Here is a 22,639-nt window from a genome sequence, read left to right on the forward strand (position 1 = left end):
GTGCATTCGGCCACTTTGATCAAATCAATGGCCTTGCACTCTCCTTTTGGATTCTCTTCTGTATTGCTTGGGAGAATATTGGGAGGAGTTTCAATGACTTTCTTACTCAGCTGGCCCACTTGTGCCTCCAAATTTCTAATGGAGGATCTTGTTTCATTCATGAAACTGAAAGTGGCCTTTGACAGATCAGAGACAATATTGGCTAAGTTAGAAGTGTTTTGTTCAGAATTCTCTGTCTGTTGCTGAGAAGATGATGGATATGGCTTACTATTACTCAGCCTATTGCGTCCACCATTGTTAAAGCCTTGTTGAGGCTTTTGTTGATCCTTCCAGGAGAAATTTGGATGATTTCTCCATGATGGGTTATAGGTGTTTCCATAAGGTTCACCCATGTAATTAACCTCTGCCATGGCAGGGTTTTCAGGATCATAAGCTTCTTCAGAAGCTGCCTCTCTAGTACTGTTGGATACATGTTGCAATCCATTCAGATTTTGAGAGATCATGTTGACCTATTGAGTCAACACTCTGTTCTGAGCCAATATGGCATTCAGAGCATCAATTTCAAGAACTCCTTTCTTCTGAGGTATCCCATTATTCACGGAATTCCTCTTAGAGATGTACATAAACTGGTTGTTTGCAACCATGTCAATGAGTTCTTGAGCCTCTTCAGGCGTTTTCTTCAGGTGAATAGATCCACCTGCAGAATGGTCCAATGACATTTTCAAAAATTCAGAGAGACCATAATAGAATATATCTAATAGGGTCCATTCTGAGAACATGTCAGATGGACATCTTTTGGTCAGCTGCTTGTATCTTTCCCAAGCTTCATAGAGGGTTTCACCATCTTTTTGTTTGAAGGTTTGAACATCCACTCTCAGCTTGCTCAGCTTTTGAGGAGGAAAGAATTTATCTAAGAAGGCAGTGACTAGCTTATCCCAAGAGTCCAGGCTATCCTTAGGTTGTGAATCCAACCATATTCTAGCTCTGTCTCTTACAGCAAAAGGGAAAAGCATGAGTCTGTAGACTTCAGGATCAACTCCATTCGTCTTTACAGTCTCACAGATCTGCAAGAACTCAGTTAAAAACTGATAAGGATCTTCAGATGGAAGTCCATAAAACTTGCAGTTTTGTTGCATCAAGGCAACTAGTTGAGGCTTAAGCTCAAAGTTATTGGCTCCAATGGCAGGAATGGAGATGCTTCTTCCATCAAACTTGGACGTTGGCTTTGTGAAGTCACCAAGCATTCTCCTTGCATTATTATTATTATTATTTTCGGCTGCCATCTCCTTCTCTTGTTCGAAAATTTCTGAAAGGTTGTTTCTGGATTGTTGTGATTTAGCTTCTCTTAATTTTCTCTTCAGAGTCCTTTCAGGTTCTGGATCAACTTCAACAAGAGTGCCTTTTTCCCTGTTCCTGCTCATATGAAAGAGAAGAAAACAAGAAAAGAAAGAGGAATCCTCTATGTCACAGTATAGAGATTCCCTTATGTTAGTAGAAGAAGAAAGGGGTAGAAGAATCCAAATACAAGGGATATAAGAAGTTCGGATTCTTAGATGAAGAGAGATGAAGAGAAGTGTTAGTAATTAAATAATTAAATAGAAGAAGAGAGGAGAGGGAGAGGATTTTCGAAAATAATTTTTGAAAATAGGTTAGTGATTTTCGAAAATTAAAGACAAAATATAATTAAAATTAAAATTTAAAACAAAAAGAATTTTTGAAAAAGAGAGGGAGAATTTTCGAAAATTAGAGAGGGAAAAGTAGTTAGATGGTTTTGAGAAAGATAAGAAACAAACAAAAAGTTAGTTAGTTGATTTGAAAAAGATTTGAAATCAAATTTTTGAAAAAGATAAGAAGATAAGAAGTTAGATAAGATATTTTGAAATCAAATTTTGAAAAAGATAAAATTTTTGAAAAAGATAAGATAAAAGATAAAAAGATTTAAAATTTAAAATTACTTACTTCACTAACAAGAAACTACAAGATAGGATTCTAGAATTTAAAGATTGAACCTTTCTTAACAAGAAAGTAACAAACTTCAAATTTTTGAACCAATCACATTAATTGTTAGCTTAATTTTCGAAAATTTGATAAAAAGATAAGAAAAAGATTTTAAAAATATTTTGAAAAATAATTTTGAAATTTTCGAAAATGATAAAAAAATGAAAAAGATATGATTTTTGAAAAAAAGATTTTGAAAAGATAAGATTTTTAAAATTGAAATTTTGACTTGACTTGTAAGAAACAACTAATTTTAAAAATTTTTGACCAAGTCAACCCAAAATTTCGAAAATTTGGAGGAAAATAAGGAAAAGATATTTTTTGATTTTTTTGAATTTTTAATTATGAAAGAGAAAAACAACAAAAATATTCAATGCATGAAATTTTTAGATCAAAACAATGAATGCATGCAAGAATGCTATGAATGTCAAGATGAACACCAAGAACACTTTGAAGATCATGATGAACATCAAGAACATAATTTTGAAAAATTTTTGATGCAAAGAAAACATGCAAGACACCAAACTTAGAAATCTTTAATGCATGAAAAATATGAATGCAAAAATGCACATGAAAAACAACAAAAGACACAAAACAAGAAATCATCAAGATCAAACAAGAAGACTTGTCAAGAACAACTTGAAGATCATGAAGAACACCATGAATGCATGAATTTTCGAAAAATGCAAGAAAATTTTTAAAGCATGCAATTGACACCAAACTTTAAAATTAACACAAGACTCAAACAAGAAACACAAAATATTTTTGATTTTTATGATTTTCTAATTTTTTTGTATTTTTATTGATTTTTTCGAAAAACATTTTTTGAAAAACGAAAAATAAAAGAAAAATTTTTGAAAAAGATTTTTGAAAAGAAAATTACCTAATATGAGCAACAAGATGAACCGTCAGTTGTCCATATTCGAACAATCCCCGGCAACGGCGCCAAAAACTTGGTGGACGAAATCGTGATCACTGTTCTTTAAGTTGTATGAAATCATTATTGTGGCACCAGTTGTTATCACAACTTCGTTCAACTAACCAGCAAGTGTACTGGGTCGTCCAAGTAATAAACCTTACGTGAGTAAGGGTCGATCCCACAGAGATTGTTGGTATGAAGCAAGCTATGGTCACCTTGCAAATCTCAGTCAAGCAGATTAAAGGGTAATTGTGATTATTGGAATAAATAATAAAAAGGAATAATAAAAGGGATAGAATACTTATGCAGATTCATTGGTGGGAATTTCAGATAAGCGGATGGAGATGCTGTAAAGCCCAGGGACGACTGCTCTCCTACTGCTTCTACTCAATCCTTCTTACTCCTTTCCATGGCAAGCTTTGTATAGGGGTTCACCATCAACTGTGGCTACTTTCATCCTCTCGGGAAAATGGTCCTATGCGGTTGTCAGTCGCACGGCTAATCGTCTGGAGGCATCACCCATGGCTGATGGCTACATCCCATCCTCGCAGTGAAAACTAATGCTCACGCACTCTGTCACAGTACGGCTAATCACCGGTTGGTTCCCGCTCCTACTGGAATAGAATCCCTTGATTCTTTTGCGTCTGTCACTAACGCCCAGCAGGTTACAAGTTTGAAGCACGTCACAGTCATTCATTACCGGAATCCTACTAGGAATACCACAGACAAGGTTAGACTTTCCGGATTCCCAGGATCCTACTCGGAATACCACAGACAAGGTGAAACTTTCCGGATCCTCATAAATGCCGCCATCTATCTAGCTTATACCACGAAGATTCTGTTGGGGAATCTAAGAGATACACATTCAAGCTCTGTTGCATGTAGAACGGAAGTGGTTGTCAATCACGCGCGTTCATAAGTGAGAATGATAATGAGGGTAATCTGACTCATAACATTCATCATGTTCTTGGGTACGAATGAATATCTTGGAATAAGAATAAGAGAGATTTGAATAAAAGATAATAGAATTTCATTAATACTTGAGGTACAGCAGAGCTCCACACCCTTAATCTATGGTGTGCAGAAACTCCACCGTTGAAAATACATAAGTAAAAGAGGTTCAGGCATGGCCGAATGGCCAGCCCCCCTAACGTGATCAATGATCTCCTAAGATGAAGAATAAAACAAAACTGAGACCAAAGATGAACGTGGTCAAAAGACATCTAATACAATAGATAAATGTTCTATATATACTTAGACTAGCTCCTAGGGTTTACATGAGTAAGTAATTGATGCATAAATCCACTTCCGGGGCCCACTTGGTGTATGCTTGGGCTGAGCTTGATTAATCCACGAGCTGAGGCTTCTCTTGGAGTTGAACTTCGAGTTATGACGTGTTTTGGGCGTTTAACTCCGGATCATGACGTTTTTCTGGCGTTTAACTCCAGACAGCAGCTTGTACTTGGCGTTCAACGCCAAGTTACGTCGTCATTCTTCGAATAAAGTATAGACTATTATATATTGCTGGAAAGCTCTGGATGTCTACTTTCCAACGCCGTTGAGAGCGCGCCAATTGGAGTTCTGTAGCTCCAGAAAATCCATTTCGAGTGCAGGGAGGTCAGATTCCAACAGCATCAGCAGTCCTTTTGTCAGCCTTCTTCAGAGTTTTGCTCAAATCCCTCAATTTCAGTCAGAATTTACCTGAAATCACAGAAAAACACACAAACTCATAGTAAAGTCCAGAAATGTGAATTTAACATAAAAACTAATAAAAACATCCCTAAAAGTAGCTCAAACTTACTAAAAACTATATAAAAACAATGCCAAAAAGCGTATAAATTATCCGCTCATCATCCACGCTTCCGCGTCACTTGTGCTTTTCCAATCCGCGCGGTCGCGTGAGCCATGCGGCCGCGTCACTGCGATTTCTTCTCTTTCGCGCGAATGCGTGAGCCATGCGGCCGCGTCACTTCTCGCTGGTTATCTCCTCACTTTCTCATGTTCCTTCCATTTTTGCTAGCTTCCTTTCCAATCTCCAACTTGATTACAAGTCATCTTAGCCTAGTTTTACTAGTCTCTTTCTTTTGTTTTCACTTGAATTATGCACTTTCTTGAGCTACAAGCAAGCCAATTTAGGTAGATTTTCATGCTTCCTTTGATTGAATCAACCATAGATAAATTAATGCAATTTCATGAGGTTTGATGCCATAATTGGTGCATATTAGGATAGAATGAACATCTCATGATTTTGAGCATAGCTTTGATGTGTTTGGTTGATTTATGATAGGTGAAGAAAGCTTGGAAAAGGGTTGAAGCAAGAAAGAATGGCTAGGAGTAAAGAGAGGACAATGGAACAAGTGAAATTGAACCAAGAAGCAAAAAGTTGGACTTAAAGTTAGACCCCTAACTTGAGGGCTAACGTTAGAAGTGGCAAATTTCTTCCCTGGGCACTCAACGTTTGCGCCAACGTTAGCCCCCTAACTTGGAGGCTAACGTTGGCACATGAATGCTACTCACTGGGCACCCAACGTTTGCGCCAACGTTAGCCCCCTAACTTGGAGGCTAACGTTGGCATAAGAACTCCTCTCTGGCCACCAAAAGCTTGCGCCAACGTTAGACCCCTAACTTGGAGGCTAACGTTGGCGCATGAAAACTTAAGGGAGAAGGGCCAACGTTTGCGCCAACGTTAGACCCCTAACGTGGAGGCTAACGTTGGCGCCATGAGTCACTAAGGAGGGCCAACGTTGGAGCCAAAGTTAGACCCCTAACTTTGGCACCAACGTTCAAACCAGAAAACTTTGCCAACTGATATGAAAAGTTGGAGCCAGAGTTAGACCCCTAACTTTGGCTCAAACTTTTACTCCAACTTTGTGCAAAACTCCAACCGGTTCAATTGGTTCACTTTGGTTCTTCTTCAAACTCCAAGAGCAATCAACCAAGGCCTCTTTCAACCCAATTCCACCAAGAGCAAAGGCCCAACTCAAGGCTTGAAGATCATTTGAAGAAAGTGTATAAATAGGATAGAATTCAAGTTATTCGGGGAGCTTTCCTTTTTAGTTTTTAGAAAGATTTCTTTTCGGTTTGGGAGTTTGAGTGATCTTGAATTTCTTAGTTTAATTGCTTTCAATTTCAATTACACTTGTCTTGGATCTTGGGTTGAAGGATTGAAGAAATTCTGTTTCAATCTCACCTTGGATCTTGTTTATTTTTCACTGCTATTGAATTTCCATTTCGGTTACTTGCTTCTCATCTACTCTCTTTGCAATTTACAATTCCCTTGCTATTGTTCTTGTTGCATCTAGGAAGGCATTGAGATCTAGACTTGGTTTTCTAGTCTCTGGGTCCTGAGATCTCATTTTACCATTTCAATTCTCTGTTTCTTGTTTTTTTTGTTCATTTTACTTGTCTATTTGAATCCGATTCAACCCCAATTCCCATTTACTCTTCTGTTTGATGCAAATTAATTTCTCTTTGTTTAATTCCTGCAAATCCAAGTCCCAATCCCCTTTACATTTCAAGCCATTTACATTTCTTGTCATTTAAGATTCTTGCAATTTACATTTCTTGCTCTTTAAGTTTCTGCCATTTAATTTCTTGTTCTTTAAGATTCAGCACTTTAATTCCCGCTCTCTTTAATTTCATGCCAATTCCCCATTCCCTTTATTTTCTATGCAATTTACATTCTGCAAATCACAAATCACTCAACCAAATCTTGATTCGCTTGACTAAATCAACTACTAAACTAAAATTGCTCAATCCTTCAATCCCTGTGGGATCGACCTCACTCCCGTGAGTTTTTATTATTTGATGCGACCCGGTGCACTTGCCGGTTAGATTTGTGTGTTTTAGGAGAAATTCATTTTTCCACCAAAATATCTCATCAAGTTTTTGGCGCCGTTGCCGGGGATTGATTAGATTGACAATGATTAAGTGAGGTGGTAGTTTAGATCAAGCACTTTTTCTTTATTTTTGATTAACCCACTAACTGTTTGATTTTTTGCTTAAACTAACTAAAACTTCAATTTAGCAGTAGATTGAAGTATCACAGGTTTGTGCATTTCTCATGTTATGCTTGTATGTCAGGTACAAGAAGAAACGCACTAAACTTTCATGAACAAGATGAAAGAACTCTCAGGAGGTTAAGGAGAGCTGAAAGAGGGAAAAACATTGTTGGAGAAGAGGAATCAGACGAAGAATTTCAAGAGATGGAGGAACATTCAACTAATCCACCAGGTGGAGCAGACAACAACAATGACAACCCACCCCAGAGGAGAGTTTTGGCCTCCTATACCTTTGCAAATCCTAGACATTGTGGAAGCAGCATCTTGGCTCCAAATGTCAATGCAAACAATTTTGAACTTAAGCCACAACTCATCACTTTGGTTCAGAACAATTGCTCTTTTGGTGGAGGATCACTTGAGGACCCGCACCAACACTTATCCACCTTCTTGAGGATATGCAACACTGTCAAAACTAATGGTGTGCCTCCTGACAGTTACAAACTGATGCTATTCCCATTCTCTCTCAGGGACAAGGCTACTCAATGGTTGGAATCGTTTCCAAGGGACAGCATCAACAACTGGGATGATTTGGTAACCAAGTTCCTTGCCAAGTTTTATCCACCCCAGAGAATTATAAGGTTAAAGGCTGAGGTACAAACATTCACACAGATGGAGGCTGAACCCATTTATGAGGCATGGGAGAGGTACAAAGCTCTAGTCAGAAAATGCCCCCCTGCCATGTTTAATGAATGGGAGAAGCTGCAAAACTTCTATGAAGGCTTAACATTGAAATCCCAGGAAGCTTTGGATCATTCGGCTAGAGGTTCCTTGCAACTCATGAAAACTGCAGAGGAGGCTCAAGAACTTATTGATATGGTGGCTAACAACCAATATTTCTTTGCTCATCAAAGAAGCCGCCAACCATCACAAAGAAGAGGAGTAATGGAGCTAGAAGGAGTGGATTCAATCCTGGCTCAAAACAAATTAATGCAGCAGCAAATTCAACAACAATTTGAGCAAATGACCAAGAGGATTGATGGCCTCCAACTTGCAGCAGTTAACACTAGCCAACCATCAACCACATGGGGGCAAAATGAAGAAACTCAAGAGGAGCAACAGCAGGAACAAGTCCAGTACATGCATTCAAGTCCAAATGAATTCTATGGTGATACGTACAACCCCTCATGGAAGAATCACCCCAACCTCAGATGGGGAGACACTCACAACCAAAACCAACAACCATGGCAGAGAAACTCAAACCAAAACAACCCAAGAAACAATCAAAATTTCAACCAGCAGCAAACAAACCAAAATACTTATAGAAAACCTCAAAACAACTACCCCAATCCCAACCAGTACCAACCCACTAACCAACCTACCAACCAAAATGCTTATCATCCACCACCCACAGCTCATAACCCACCACAAGCACCACCTGAACCCCAAAGACTCACCAACTTGGAGACCATGATAGAAAAAATGATGAAACTCCAGGAAATAACAAACAAAAACCATGAGGCTTCCATAAAGAGCCTAGAAAGGCAGATCGAGCAAATCTCCAAGCAAATTTCTGTTGAGAGACCTTCAAGCTCACTGCCTAGTGACACAATTCCAAATCCCAAGGAGGAATGCAAGGCAATACAATTAAGGAGTGGGAGAACATTGATAAGCAACAATGACACTACAAAGAAGCAAACAGAGAGCATCAAAGAACCAACAGAGGATGAGAAGCAAACAAAAGCAGATCAAGCTAAGGAGCAAGTTGTGGTGCCAAACAAAAGTACTGAGAAACTCAAAGAACAGGACAACCAGCCACATAGCTCAAGGAAAATGACTCAGGGACAGCAGCAAATAGGAAAGAGCATCACACCTCCACTACCATATCCTCAGAGATTCAACAAAGAGGTTAAGGACCAATATTTCCACAAGTTCCTTGAAACTTTCAAGAAGCTGGAAATCAATATTCCTTTGGCTGAAGCACTTGAGCAAATGCCTCTGTATGCCAAATTTTTAAAGGAGCTTATCAACAAGAAAAGAAGTTGGGATGAGAAGGAAATCGTATTACTCACTGAGGAATGCAGAGTCTTGATTCAAAAAGGGCTTCCTCCCAAGCTTGAGGACCCAGGGAGTTTCTTGTTGCCTTGCACCATTGGGGAAGTGACCATCACTAAAGCAATGTGCGATCTCGGGGCAAGTATTAATTTGATACCGTTCTCCCTGGTAAAAAAACTGCATATAGAGGAAGTCAAACCAGTACAAATGTCTCTGGAGCTGGTAGATAAGTCAATGGTATACCCCAGGGGTGTAATTGAAAATCTTTTGGTCAAGGTGGACAGTTTTATATACCCTGCTGATTTTGTGGTTCTGGATTCAAACGAGGATGATGGTGACTCTGTTATATTGGGAAGGCCAATCTTGGCCACTGCTAGAGCTATCATAGACATAGAGGAAGGGGAATTAACCCTCAGGATGCATGATCAAAGTGTCACTCTGAAGGTACTACCAGAGGCACAATTTAGCAAGGAGAAGAAAGACTATATGAAAATTGACAAGGGAGAGTCACAGTTGAAGGAAGAAAATGACAAGAAGAGTCAAGGCAACATCCCAAAGATAAGAGTTGTACAGATTGAAGAAGGAGCCCAAGAGGACATTAGAGTATTAGCCACTGAGAAGAAAAGTCCCCAAGTGAAACCCAAGGCCAGAAAAGAAAGATCAACAAAAGGAAAGATGAGAGGCAGAAACAAGACAAAAAGGGGTTGAAAGAACAGGAAGATCCCAACAGAGGGGCTGTCCAAAGGTGACAAAGTGCAACTGATATATCAACAGTTGGGGGCAAATCAACAAACTGAGGACTACTACACTGTCAGAAACATACTCTCATTAGAGCATGCTGAAATTGAACACCAGAAAACAAAGAAGAGAATCACAGTCAGGGGAGACAAATTGAGGCTCTACAAGCACCAACCACCATAAAAGAAAGCCTCAATGTCAAGCTAATGACAATAAAAGAGCGCTCCATGGGAGGCAACCCATGTTTTAAAATTCATGTCATTTTAAATTCAATAAGTTATGATCATTTGAGCATGAATTTTTTTTTCTTTCATGAACAGGTCCATTAACTGCATGCATTATTTGAAACATATGCTGAGAATTCTAAGTTTGGTGTGCTTCAAGCACATTAAAACAATGTTACAAACAATTTTGTTTTACATGCTTAAAGTGTCTTAACAAAGCATATGGCCAAACACTAAGTTTGGTGTGCACATAGGTTCATGAAAAAAAAAAAATTGGAAATTCATGCATCAATGATCATACAATTGTTATTTTTCAAAATCTAATAAATAAATTTTTTTTTTCGGTAATGAAGGCATCAATTGTGATGTACCCTTTGTCAAGAAACAAGTTTGGTGTTCATCAAACTTTGATGCACCAATTTAGAGACACAATTGATCCTTCATGAAAAAAAAAAGAGGAAAAAGAAGAAAGTATGATGAAAACAATTCTTATAAACATTTAATTAAGTGTGACATTGAGATTTCACTAATTGGAGGAAGGGGCACAATTTTCCTATTAACCAAACCTTAAGTTTGGTGTCCTCCAAGGAAAGTCACGGTTTAAATGAATATAAGGATTGATGATTAGTATAATGTTAATAAAAGAAACACTCTAGCCACGGTTGGATAAGCTAATGTATGTTGTCTTGTTGTGATGATTAGGTAGTCAAAGAATCTTCAATGAAAGAGACAAGACAAAGGGAAGCATAGCATGAGGACAAAATCTCATCACATCAAAAAGAGAATCTGCCACTCCATGATATGATCACGGCAAAGACAATTGAGGAAGCAAGTTTTGTCTTCATTCATCCTTACATGCACACCTTTGATTCACATAGTATCCAATTGCATCCTAGCCTTTCATTGTTCATTTAAATAACACACCACCTTCAAGCCATGCACATGACCGAATCCTTACACTCCAACCTTGTAAACTTCATTCCCTTCATCACTTCTCAATATAATAAGCTCAGCCTCAAACTTTCTCTTACTCCATACACACATAAAAATCTCCAAACACTCTTCACTCCTTCTAAAAGCTCATGGCCTCTTCTTCAAAAACCAAACGAAGAAAAGGAAAAGAGCCTATGGTGGAGGAGAGCACCCCTGAATATGACCGATGGAGATTCAGATCTTCATACCATCAATTGCAAATGGAGTGGATGAACGACAAAAAGATCTATCCAGAAATTCCATTCTTATTGCCGGATGATGAATGCCAAGAAATGAAGAACAAAATTCAAAAGAGGAGGTGGGAAGAACTTGCATCACCAGCCACTCGAATCAATGCCAATATTATAAGAGAGTTTTATGCAAATGTCCCAAGGCTTGACATGCGTGAGCCCCCAACATACAAGAGCTATGTGCGGGGAGTGGAAGTAGACTTTAGCTCGGATGCAATCAAGAAAGTCTTGGGGCTAAAGTCAGTCCACTTTAGTGAACCAGGATACCAACAAAGATTGAATGAAGATCAGGATTATGATGAGATTGCTAGGGATATCTGTTTGGAGAACTCTGAGTGGGAAGGAGATGACAGAAACAGATATAAGTATTTGAAGAGATGTAACCTCACCCTGGAAGCAAAAGGATGGTATGAGCTGATGAAAAGATCAATTCTGGGCACAGTAAACACCTCAGAAGTTAACAGGGAGAGAGCTGTGATGTTGCATTGCATCATGGTGGGAGGAGAGATCAAGGTTCATGAGATCCTTGCAAAAGATATCCAACGGGTTGCTGAGAAGAATTCGGCCGGGTCTTGGTTGTACTACCTGTTCCGAGGGTTACCTGAAACGTGTAGCTCGGTCGTCTGGAGAGGCCCGAGGTGGGGGTTCAGGGACCCGAGCTTGATATGCAGAGTGATTGGTGGTTGTACCTGCAATGACACTCCGATGCTTAAGTTAGCATGGGTCCAAGCAGATATGTGTAGAATGTGGAATGAATGTCATACCTGGGTGCTCCAGTGTATTTATAGTAGTTGGCCGTGATCTTCCCTGGATAAGATATTCTTATCTTATCTTATCTTTGGGAGTTTTATCTCTATCTTTGTGGAACCGCCTTTTCTAGGCCTTTTCGGCCTTTAGGTTTTGGGCTGCGTTCCTTTTGATGGGCCTTCCTTGCTTTATTGTCCGAGGTCCGACCTTTAGGCGTGAGCCTTAGGACGAGGTCGGACCTTTTATGAATTTGCCGAGTTGGAGGAGCCCGGTCAGGGTATGAACAGTGCCCCTGCCCGAGTTCGTCCTTTTTGGGAGGTCAAGCTCGGGCATAGTAGTTTTTCAAAATTCAAAAATGGCCGTTCCTGCATTTATTGCATTTTACCGTTTTTCCTCGATTTCCTTTCGGGCTCTGTGAAGGCTTTATTTATTTGCCCCTTTTCCTTCTTTTTCTGCGTTTTTGTTTTTCTTTATCCTTTTCGAGCACTGCTTCTTCTTTCTCTTTGCTCTGCTTCCCCGAATCTCTCCGTGTGTCTTTCTGGGGTTTCCTCTGTGCCGTCGCTTCGTTCTCCTTGCTTCGGAGCTCGTCGTCTTCGTTTCTTTCTTCCAGGTTTGTTCCCATGTTTCTCTTTTCTTGTGCACATATGCTTCTGTTCTTTGTGTGGCTCTTGTTTGTTTCTTTTTCTTTATGCCTGGGTTGCCCCGAAAAGAGGCGCCGCCATTGCTTGTTGTTTGTATATGGGGGGGTTCTTTTTGTTCTCTGGTATTTTTTGTTCCGGGTTGCCGCATTTTCTTCGTGGGATTTTTATTTCTTGCTTTGCTGAATGGGTTTTCGCTGTCTTCTTTATGTGATTTTGCTTGCTGTTGTATTCTTCTTTGTAGGTAAGAATTTTATGTCTCGAAAGGTTCTTCAAGCGATGTCGACTAAGATTCCATGTGGTCTTGGTTGGGTAGACCCTCTTCCTATAAGAGTCCCTTCTGTGGTAGATTCTGAGTATTTAGCTAGGTTCCGTAGGCACTGTAGCATATGTGAAAATAGAGAGTCTGAGAGGGATTATGAACTAGTAGCCCCGGATTCCAAGGAGAGAGTGTGCTTCCCGCCCTTAGATAGTTCCGAGAAGCTCTTCTTTTATGCTTATGATTGTTTTTTCTCTAAGCTGAGTGTCCGACTTCCTTTTACCGATCTGGAGTCCGAGGTGTTATGGTCTTGTAATCTTGCCCCTACGCAGCTCCATCCAAATTCTTGGGCGTTTTTAAAGCTGTTTCAACTTTTGTGTCAGTTTTTGGGCGTCGCTCCCTCTATTTCTCTTTTCTCCTATTTGTTTGTGTTGACGAAGCCGGGGTCGGGCGGAGGGAAGGTATCTTGGGTTTCTTTTAGGGCTAACCAGGGAAGGAAGTTTTGTAACCTGTATGATGAGTCCTTTCATGATTTTAAGAACTTTTATTTCAAGGTCCGGGCTACTGGAGACGTCCGACCTTTCTTTCTAGATGAGAGTGGGGAGCCTTCTTTTCCTCTTTGTTGGCAGGAGAATGTAGTGTCTACTAAGTATACCCTTGAGAGTCTAGATGAGGTGGAGCAGGCTTTTGTGGGTGTGGTAAGCAGTTTATGGGGTCGGGCGCCTCACTTGGACACGAAGAAAATGTTGGGAGATCCAAGCCTTCTCCGTTCCGAGTTAGGTAGTTCCCGACCTCTCCGAGATTCATCTTTTTTAGTATTTTGGCTTTGCTTGTTTTGATGGAATTTCTGTTGTGGTAATCCTTTTCTTTTATTTCTGCAGAGATGTCTTCTCAGGCGGATTCCATGAAGTACCTTCGTCGGACGAAAAAGTCTGTGGCTGCTCGAAATATCGAGGCTGGGGAGGCTTCTGCCCGATCTTCTCCGAAGAAGACTACTGTGGGTGTCACTACTCGGTCGAAGACTATTCCGACTCCCCAGTTCCGAGCTATAAATCAAGATCCTCCGACCTCTGGACCCGGTCACTCTTCCCCGCCTTCGTCCTCGGGTCCTCCTCCCAAGAAACAGAAGACCTCTCAAGAGCTTGCGGGTTTTAATGACAAGGATTTTGATGCTCTTGGTTGGATTGAACAGCATATTCTCCCTCAGACTTTTATTTCTACTGATGATGTGTCTATGGAGCACCATTTTCAGTATATGGCGCGGAGTTGTGTCCGGATGGCTAGTCTTCATGCCGCTATTGCCCGGGAGTTCAAGAAATCCCCCATTGGTGCGACCAGCTCCCGACTTGAGAAGGCTCAGTCTGAATTCGAGAGGATTAGTGAACTGAAGGCTGCTAGGATTACTGAGCTGGAGGCATCTTTGGAGAAAGAGAAAGCTAAGGCTACCGCGGCTGTGGCGGCAGCGAATGCATCTGAGGAGATGGCGAAGGCGGCTACAGAGAATTATACTCGGACATATGCTGAGCTTGTGGAGACAAAGGAGAGATTGCGATCCGCTCAGGATGATTTTTACGAGCTAGAAGGTCATGTGGCTAAGGGTATGGATGCTATGTTTGAAAATTTGAAGGTTCAGGTCTGGGTTCTTGCTCCTGACCTGGATCTGAGCTTATTCAGTACGGATAACGTTGTTGTGGAGGGAAAGATTGTTCCTGCTCCCAACGAGGATGAGGTTCCGGTGTCCGACCCCAAAGTTCCGGTTGCGAACCCGACTTCACCTTTGGCCGGGGATGGATCTGGTGAGGAGGTTTTAAACCGAGATGACGGTGCCGTCGATGCTGTCCCGATTTCTATGTTTCCTCCGCAGCCTTCTGTTGATGTGGAGTCCGGAAAGGATCTTGATTCTCTGTAATCCTTTTATCTTTGGTTTTTTGCCCGGCCTGTGGGCTCTTTTGTTTTTGGATGGTTTCTGTGAATGCTTTGGACACCTTTTTGCTATTAGCTACTTGTAGTAACTTTTTAGCTTATTATGCGGTGTTTTGTTCGCGTTTTGACTTTTTGTTCCGCTTTTATGCTTTTTAGTTGTTTTTGGATAACAACCTTTTAGCTAGCGCTTGAAACTTTTGTTTTAGCCTTTCCTTTGATTTCGTTTTTTCGCTTGTACTTTTTAGTTGTATAGCAACTTTTTAGTAAGCGTTTTCGAAATCTTTGTTTTCGCCGTTTTAAGGCTTCTTTCTCGGATCCGGGCTTTTTCTTGGACCTCGGGTGGGGCGGTCGAGTACTTCCCTTTGTTGGGCCCGACCTTGTCGTTGGTCGGCCCTTTAAGTTATTTTGTAATCTCTTTTTATTTGGCTTTTTGAGCCTTTTCAGAGTTGCTTTATAACTTCTCACATTAATTTGAACCTCGTCGCTTTATCTTGCCGACCTTGTGTGGTCTCTTGGCAATGATTTTTTGCGTTTTGCCGAGCATAAATTAATGCGCCTTGGCGGGGTACTTTCCAGGATTTGTTTCATCATGTGGAAGAAAAGAGAAAAATTCTATTAGTATTAAAAAAGAAAGAATATTTACAGAATGTTTACCCTTGGCTAGGTCGGGTGCCTTTCTCGACCGGGTGTCTCATTAAAAAACCTTTGCAGGAAAAAGAGTACACCTCGGGTTATATTTTTCTAGCTATAGTATCGTCTTAGATTACAGGCGTGCCAGGCCCTGGGCAGCTCATTGCCTTCTAGGTCGGATACTTTGTAATAGCCTGTTCCTAAGACTTCTGTTACCTTGTAGGGTCCTTTCCAATTTGCAGCTAGCTTTCCTTCTCCCGACTTTTGTGTTCCGATGTCATTTCGGATTAGAATTAGGTCGTGAATGGAGAAGCTTCGCTTTATTACTTTCTGATTGTATCTGAGGGCCGTTCGACGTTTTAAGGCTTCTTCTCGGATCCGGGCTCTTTCTCGGACCTCGGGGAGGAGGTCGAGTTCTTCCTTTTGTGCCTGCGGGTTACCTTCTTCGTTGTAGAAGATGACTCTGGGTGACCCTTCATCTATTTCGATAGGAATCATTGCCTCCATCCCGTAAGCTAGTCGGAATGGCGATTCTCCCGTTGTAGAGTGTGGAGTTGTCCGATATGCCCATAGTACCTGGGGGAGCTCCTCGGCCCATGCCCCTTTGGCCTCTTGGAGTCTTCGTTTTAACCCGGCCAAGATGACTTTATTTGCGGCCTCTGCTTGTCCATTGGCTTGTGGGTGCTCGACTGAGGTGAATTGCTGTTTGATTTTTAGTTCGGCCGCCAAGTTCTGAAAACTTGTGTCCGTGAACTGTGTTCCATTGTCTGTTGTGATGGAGTAGGGGACTCCGAACCTTGTGACAATGTTTTTGTATAGGAATTTGCGGCTTTTCTGAGCCGTAATGGTGGCTAAGGGTTCAGCTTCGATCCACTTTGTGAAGTAGTCGACCCCTACTATGAGGTATTTGACTTGCCCCGGTCCATGGGGGAACGGGCCGAGTAGGTCAAGTCCCCATTTTGCGAAGGGCCATGGTGCGGTGATGCTGATAAGGTCTTCGGGTGGTGCCTTGTGGAGATTGGCGTGTTTTTGGCAGGGGGGGCATATTTTCACAAATTCCGTGGCGTCTTTCTGCAAGGTTGGCCAGTAGAACCCGGCTCGGACTACTTTTTTGGATAATGCCCGAGCTCCGAGATGGTTCCCACACATGCCTCCGTGGACTTCTTCGAGGACGTTCTTCGTTTCTGAGGTCGGGACGCACCTAAGGAGGGGGTTTGAGAATCCTCTTCTGTATAATACGTCGTGAATTAGTGTATAATTCTGGGCGTCTTTCGTGAGTCTTTTAGCTTCCTTTCTTTCGGCGGGGAGAGTTCCCGACTTCAGGTAGTTGAGTATGGGGGTCATCCATCCTTGCTGTTGGTTGGATATATTTAGCGTTTCTTCCTCTCTTAGCACGGAGGGGGATTGTAAGGTTTCCTGGAGGAGACTTCTGTTGTTGCCTCCGGGCTTGGTGCTGGCGAGCTTTGAGAGGGTGTCTGCCCGGGCGTTTTGTTCCCGAGGTATGTGCTGAATCTGTATCTCTGAAAAGTGGCGTAGTTGTGCCTGTGTTTGGTCCAGGTATTTTTTCATGGTGGGGTCTTTGGCCTGGTAGCTTCCATTTACTTGTGATGTGACGACCTGGGAGTCGCTGAAGATCGTGATTTTCTGGGCTCCGACCTCTTCGGCTAGCTTTAGACCTGCTAGTAGGGCCTTGTATTCGGCTTGGTTGTTCGAAGCCTGGAACTCGAATTTTAGGGATAGTTCTATCCGTGTTCCTTGGTCGCTTTCGAGTATAACCCGGGCTCCGCTTCCAGTTTTGTTTGAGGACCCGTCGACATACAGGTTCCATGAGAGTGGGGTTCCAGGGGTCTCAGTGTATTCTGCGATGAAGTCGGCTAGATACTGAGATTTTATGGCAGTCCGGGTTTCATAGTGGAGGTCGAACTCGGACAGTTCCACCGCCCATTGCAGTATTCGTCCTGCCAGGTCTGTTTTTTGGAGGATGTGTCTCATGGGTTGGTTTGTCCGGACTTTTGATGGTGTGGGCTTGAAAGTAGGGACGGAGCCTCCGAGCTGTGAACACTAGGGCGTAGGTGAATTTTTCTATCTTCTGATAGTTTAATTCGGCCCCTTGTAGTGCTTTGCTTACAAAGTATATGGGGTGTTGTCCTTGGTCATTTTCTCGTATTAATGCTGAAGTGACTGCTCGATGTCCAACGAGAGGTATAGTACGAGTTCTTCTCCTTTTAAAGGTCGGGTTAGGATTGGTGGTTGCCCGAGGAATTCCTTGAATTCTTGAAAGGTTTTTCGCACTCCGGGGTCCATGAGAAGGATTTCCCTTTCTTTAGGAGTGAGTAGAGAGGTAGTGACTTTATTGCTGATCCTGCCAAGAATCTTGATAGGGCGGCTAGCCTTCCATTCAGTTGTTGTACTTCTTTGACACACGTCGGGCTCTTCATATTGAGTATCGCTTGGCATTTGTCCGGGTTCGCTTCGATGCCCCTTTGGGTCAGCATGAAGCCTAAGAACTTTCCGGCTTCTGCGGCGAAGGTGCACTTTGTCGGGTTAAGCCTCATGTTGTGTTTTCTGAGGGTGCCGAAGACACTGGTGAGGTCGGTCAGCAAGTTTCTGTCTTCTTGTGTCTTTACCAGCATGTCGTCGACGTACACCTCCAGCTGTAGTCCGATGTGCTCTGAGAACACTTTGTTCATTAGCCTCTGGTAGGTTGCCCCTGCGTTCTTCAGCCCGAAGGGCATTACCACGTAGCAGTAGTTTGCCCTTGGGGTTATGAACGAGGTCTTTTCTTGGTCGGGTCCGTGCATCGGGATTTGATTGTATCCTGAGTATGCGTCCATGAAGAGAGATATCTGTAGCCTGAGGCTGCGTCTACTAAGGCGTCGATGTTTGGTAGCGGATATGGGTCTTTGGGGCAGGCTTTGTTGAGATCCGTGTAATCGACGCACATCCTCCATTTTCCGTTGGGCTTTTTTACCAGGACCACGTTTGCGAGCCATAGGGGGTATTTTACTTCCCTAATGAACCCTGCATCTAGCAGTGCTTGTATTTGTTCTTCTATTGCTTGCGTGCGCTCGGGTCCGAGCTTCCGGCGTCTTTGTTGGACAGGTCGGGATCCCGGGTACACTGATAGCTTATGGCACATCAGGTCGGGGCTTATGCCTGGCATGTCGGAGGCTTTCCAGGCGAAGAGGTCGGAATTCTCTCTTAAGAGGGTTATGAGTTCCTCTTTTAGGCCCGCTTCGAGGTTTGCTCCTATGTTTGTTATTTTTTCAGGTGTGTTCCCAATCTGGACTCTTTCGGTTTCTCCCTCTGGTTGTGGCCGAAGATCTTCTCGGGATTGAACTCGTCCGAGTTCTATTGTGTTGACCTCTTTCCCTTTTAGGCTCAGGCTTTCGTTGTAACATCGCCGCGCTAGTTTTTGGTCGCCTTTTAGGGTAGTGATTCCTTTTGCGGTAGGGAACTTCATACAGAGGTGTGGGGTCGAGACTATAGCTGCCAGTCTGTTTAGGGTTGGTCGCCCAATGAGGGCATTGTATGCTGAAGTGACGTCGACTATAATGTAGTCGATGCTTAATGTTTTAGATTGCTTGCCTTTTCCAAAGGTAGTGTGTAGCGAGATGTATCCTAAGGGATGGATCGGGGTATCCCCTAGCCCAAATAGGTCGGTGGGATAGGCCTTTAGTTCTTTTTCCTCAAGTCCGAGCTTGTCGAAGGCCGTTTTGAACAGGATATCTGCTGAGCTTCCCTGGTCAATCAGGGTTCGATGTAAGTTGGCGTTTGCTAGGATAATGGTGATTACCATTGGATCGTCGTGCCCGGGTATTATCCCTTGAGCATCTTCTCGGGTAAATGAGATAGTAGGTAATCGGGCAGGGGACTGTCTTCTCGGACGTGATAGACTTCTTTGAGGTGTCTTTTTCGCGAGGATCTGGATGTTCCTCCGCCTGCAAAACCTCCATTTATCATGTGAACGTGTCTTTCAGGGGTTCGCGGGGTTTGTTCGGCCCGATCTTCGTTATCTCCCCGCCTTCTCTTCCTGGTCTCTTCTCCTTTCTCTGCTATGTATCTGTCGAGTTTTCCTTCTCTGGCTAGCTTTTCTATAACATTTTTTAGGTCGTAGCAGTCGTTAGTAGAATGACCGTAGAGCTTGTGATATTCACAGTATTCGGACCGATCTCTCCCCGCTCTCTTGTGTTTTAGCGGTCGGGGCGGTGGGATCCTTTCGGTGTGGCATACTTCTCTGTAGATGTCTACCAGGGAGACTCGGAGGGGGGGTAGCTGTAGTACTTCCGTGGCTTGTCCAAGTTGGGTTCTTCTTTCTTCTTCTGTTCCCGATCTCGATCTCGGAGTGGGTAGGTTGATTCCTTCCTAGAAGAGTCTCTTAGCTGGGAGGTTTCCTCCATGTTGATATATTTTTCTGCCCGCTCCTGCACCTCGTATAGGGAGGTCGGGTATCGTTTGAATAGGGATTGGCTAAACGGTCCCTCTTTTAGGCCGTTTGCTAGTCCCATGATGGCTGCTTCAGTGGGCAAGTGTTGTATGTCCAGGCAGGCTTTGTTGAATCGCTCCATGTATTCTCGGAGAGTTTCTTGGTTACCTTGTTTGATCCCGAGTAGACTGGGGGCATGTTTTGTCTTGTCCTTTTGAATAGAGAACTTTGTTAGGAATTTTTTGGTTAGGTCTTCGAAGCTGGTGATTGATCTTGGTGGCAGGTTATCAAACCACTTCATGGCTGACTTGGTGAGAGTGGTGGGGAAGGCTTTGCACCGAATCGCGTCGGAGGCGTCGACTAGGTACATTCTGCTTCTGAAGTTGCTAAGGTGGTGACTTGGATCGGTGGTGCCGTCGTAGAGATCCATATCGGGTGGTTTGAAGTTTCGCGGTACCTTCTCCTTCATGATCTCTTGCGTGAAGGGATCATGGTTGCCTTCGGGGGTGGTGCCGCGTTCTGTCCGGTCTTTCAGGTTGGCCTCTATTTTCCGCAGTTTTTCTTCTAATTCTCTGCGCTTTTGAGTCTCCCTTCTCAGATCTTGTTCAGTTTCTTTCTGCTTCTTTATGTCTTCTTCGAGTTGTTTCAGTCGGTTCTGTTGTGCCCGAACTGCTTTTAGAATTTCCGAGCTCTTCTCTTTTTCGGAATTTTGTGGATCTTTGTTTGGGAGTGATGTCTTCTGTTTGTTTCCTCTTGGAGTGCGTGGTGATAGAGGGCTGTCCGGTCGTTCTCCGGTGTCAATTTCGTCCTCTTGTTCAGATGCAGCGCGGTCATTGTTGTGAGGGTCGTCCGCCATGGTAGAGGGATGACTTCCAGGTCCCCGGCAACGGCGCCAATGTTCCGAGGGTTACCTGAAACGTGTAGCTCGGTCGTCTGGAGAGGCCCGAGGTGGGGGTTCAGGGACTCGAGCTTGATATGCAGAGTGATTGGTGGTTGTACCTGCAATGACACTCCGATGCTTAAGTTAGCATGGGTCCAAGCAGATATGTGTAGAATGTGGAATGAATGTCATACCTGGGTGCTCCAGTGTATTTATAGTAGTTGGCCGTGATCTTCCCTGGATAAGATATTCTTATCTTATCTTATCTTTGGGAGTTTTATCTCTATCTTTGTGGAACCGCCTTTTCTAGGCCTTTTCGGCCTTTAGGTTTTGGGCTGCGTTCCTTTTGATGGGCCTTCCTTGCTTTATTGTCCGAGGTCCGACCTTTAGGCGTGAGCCTTAGGACGAGGTCGGACCTTTTATGAATTTGCCGAGTTGGAGGAGCCCGGTCAGGGTATGAACAAGTACAAACACTCAGGAGTCTTTATAGAGCGTAGGCCAGTAGAAGCCACATTGGAGGACTCTTGTGGCTGTTCGCTCACTTCCAAAATGTCCTCCATACTGTGATCCATGGCAGTGCCAGAGGATCTCTGTGCTTCCTAGGACCACTAGGATAACTCCTGTCTTTCACATGGAATATGGTTCATCCAAATATAGATTGCATCGGACAATTCTTTGATTGTGTTCTATCTTTGGGTATGAATCTCACTGCCTGTATTTGCAATGTCTGCAAACCATGCATTCTGATGGAGGTTGTCCAAGTTAAATTTAGAGAAGTCATCACAAGATTGGTATGAAGCTCTATGTCATGCAAACCAGTGCAATTCTATTGGTTTTGATTTTTTGGTAATTTTAAAAACTTGGATAGAAGACATGATCATTGTGAATTCTAAGCATGAATGCTGTAAGGCAACACTGTTCTATGTCCTATCTTCTATCTTCATGGCAAGCTTGTCAGGGTCACCATCATGTACTCTTCTTTCTGATATCCTGTGTGTCACTGCAAAACCAGTTGGATGATCACCATGTATGAATCCATCTGCATGAAACTTGCTGCACTTGTCACAGTCAATCACGGTTGTCAGTCCTTACTGAATGATCTTTTGCTTGTCACTAGCCAGAGTAAAGTTTGAGCACTAAAGTCATTTTTAGAATCCTATGAATCCAGAGTGAACTTTGATTCAGCACTGTAACAGCAGGTGTGAATTTCATCCTCATAAATCCATCTATTGCTTGTCCAGAAATTTGTTGGAATCTAGTACCATTAAGTCTTTGCATTAGAACAGGTTGTCATCACCCTTATCAAGTGAGATGTAATGGGATCTGACTCATAATTATCAAGTTCTGGTCAATGAATATTTTCAATAGTAGAGATTTGAATAGAGAAATGATTTCTTAATATTGAGGTAGCATCACACCTTAATCTTGTTGCAGAATCCAGTTATCATGGAACATGTGAATGCCAGCCTTCTTAAGGATCACTGGATTCAAATACATCCAGGAGCTATCAATAATAGGCTAGTCTTCTAGATGTCTAGAATGGTAAGGAAATGATCCTTCTGGTAGCTGATTGAGCTTCTGTAATCAATACACATACGTCACCTGTAACTGTTCTTGTGGAACCATTCATTTTTTTCTTAACCCTGTCATGCACTGACTTGGACGCTTACCCAAATGGTATTCCTCATAATATGACTCCTTCTGAACTCTCATGGCTGATTCACTGCTCTGTGGTACCACTGGCTTCGTCACTCCAATAGATCTTTCAGATGGCTGGTAATGTTAGTCACTGATGGCACAGAGTTTCTTGTTGTCCTTAGACTTGTAATGCTTCCTCTTCCTGTCTCTATGGTAGACTTATGATTACAGAAAGTATCACCTTCTACATGTATATTCAGATGGTAATTTAGCTCGATTTGACCTCTTCCTGAGATCTTAGATTCTATATCTTTCTGGTTCTCAGCTCAATGAATCTTTGATA

At 42.6% G+C, this 22,639-nt stretch overlaps 1 non-coding gene across 1 annotated transcript; it reads left to right on the forward strand.

Moving 5' to 3' along the window:
- Positions 1-777: 777 nt before the first annotated feature.
- On the forward strand, positions 778-881 carry LOC112798719 (small nucleolar RNA R71). Its single transcript, XR_003200317.1, has one exon. It is a non-coding gene; the product is annotated as a small nucleolar RNA R71 (small nucleolar RNA).
- The last annotated feature ends 21,758 nt before the right edge of the window (positions 882-22,639 follow it).

The sequence above is a fragment of the Arachis hypogaea genome, chromosome 4 (assembly GCF_003086295.3).
Source record: "Arachis hypogaea cultivar Tifrunner chromosome 4, arahy.Tifrunner.gnm2.J5K5, whole genome shotgun sequence".
In the NCBI taxonomy this organism is placed as follows: domain Eukaryota; kingdom Viridiplantae; phylum Streptophyta; class Magnoliopsida; order Fabales; family Fabaceae; genus Arachis; species Arachis hypogaea.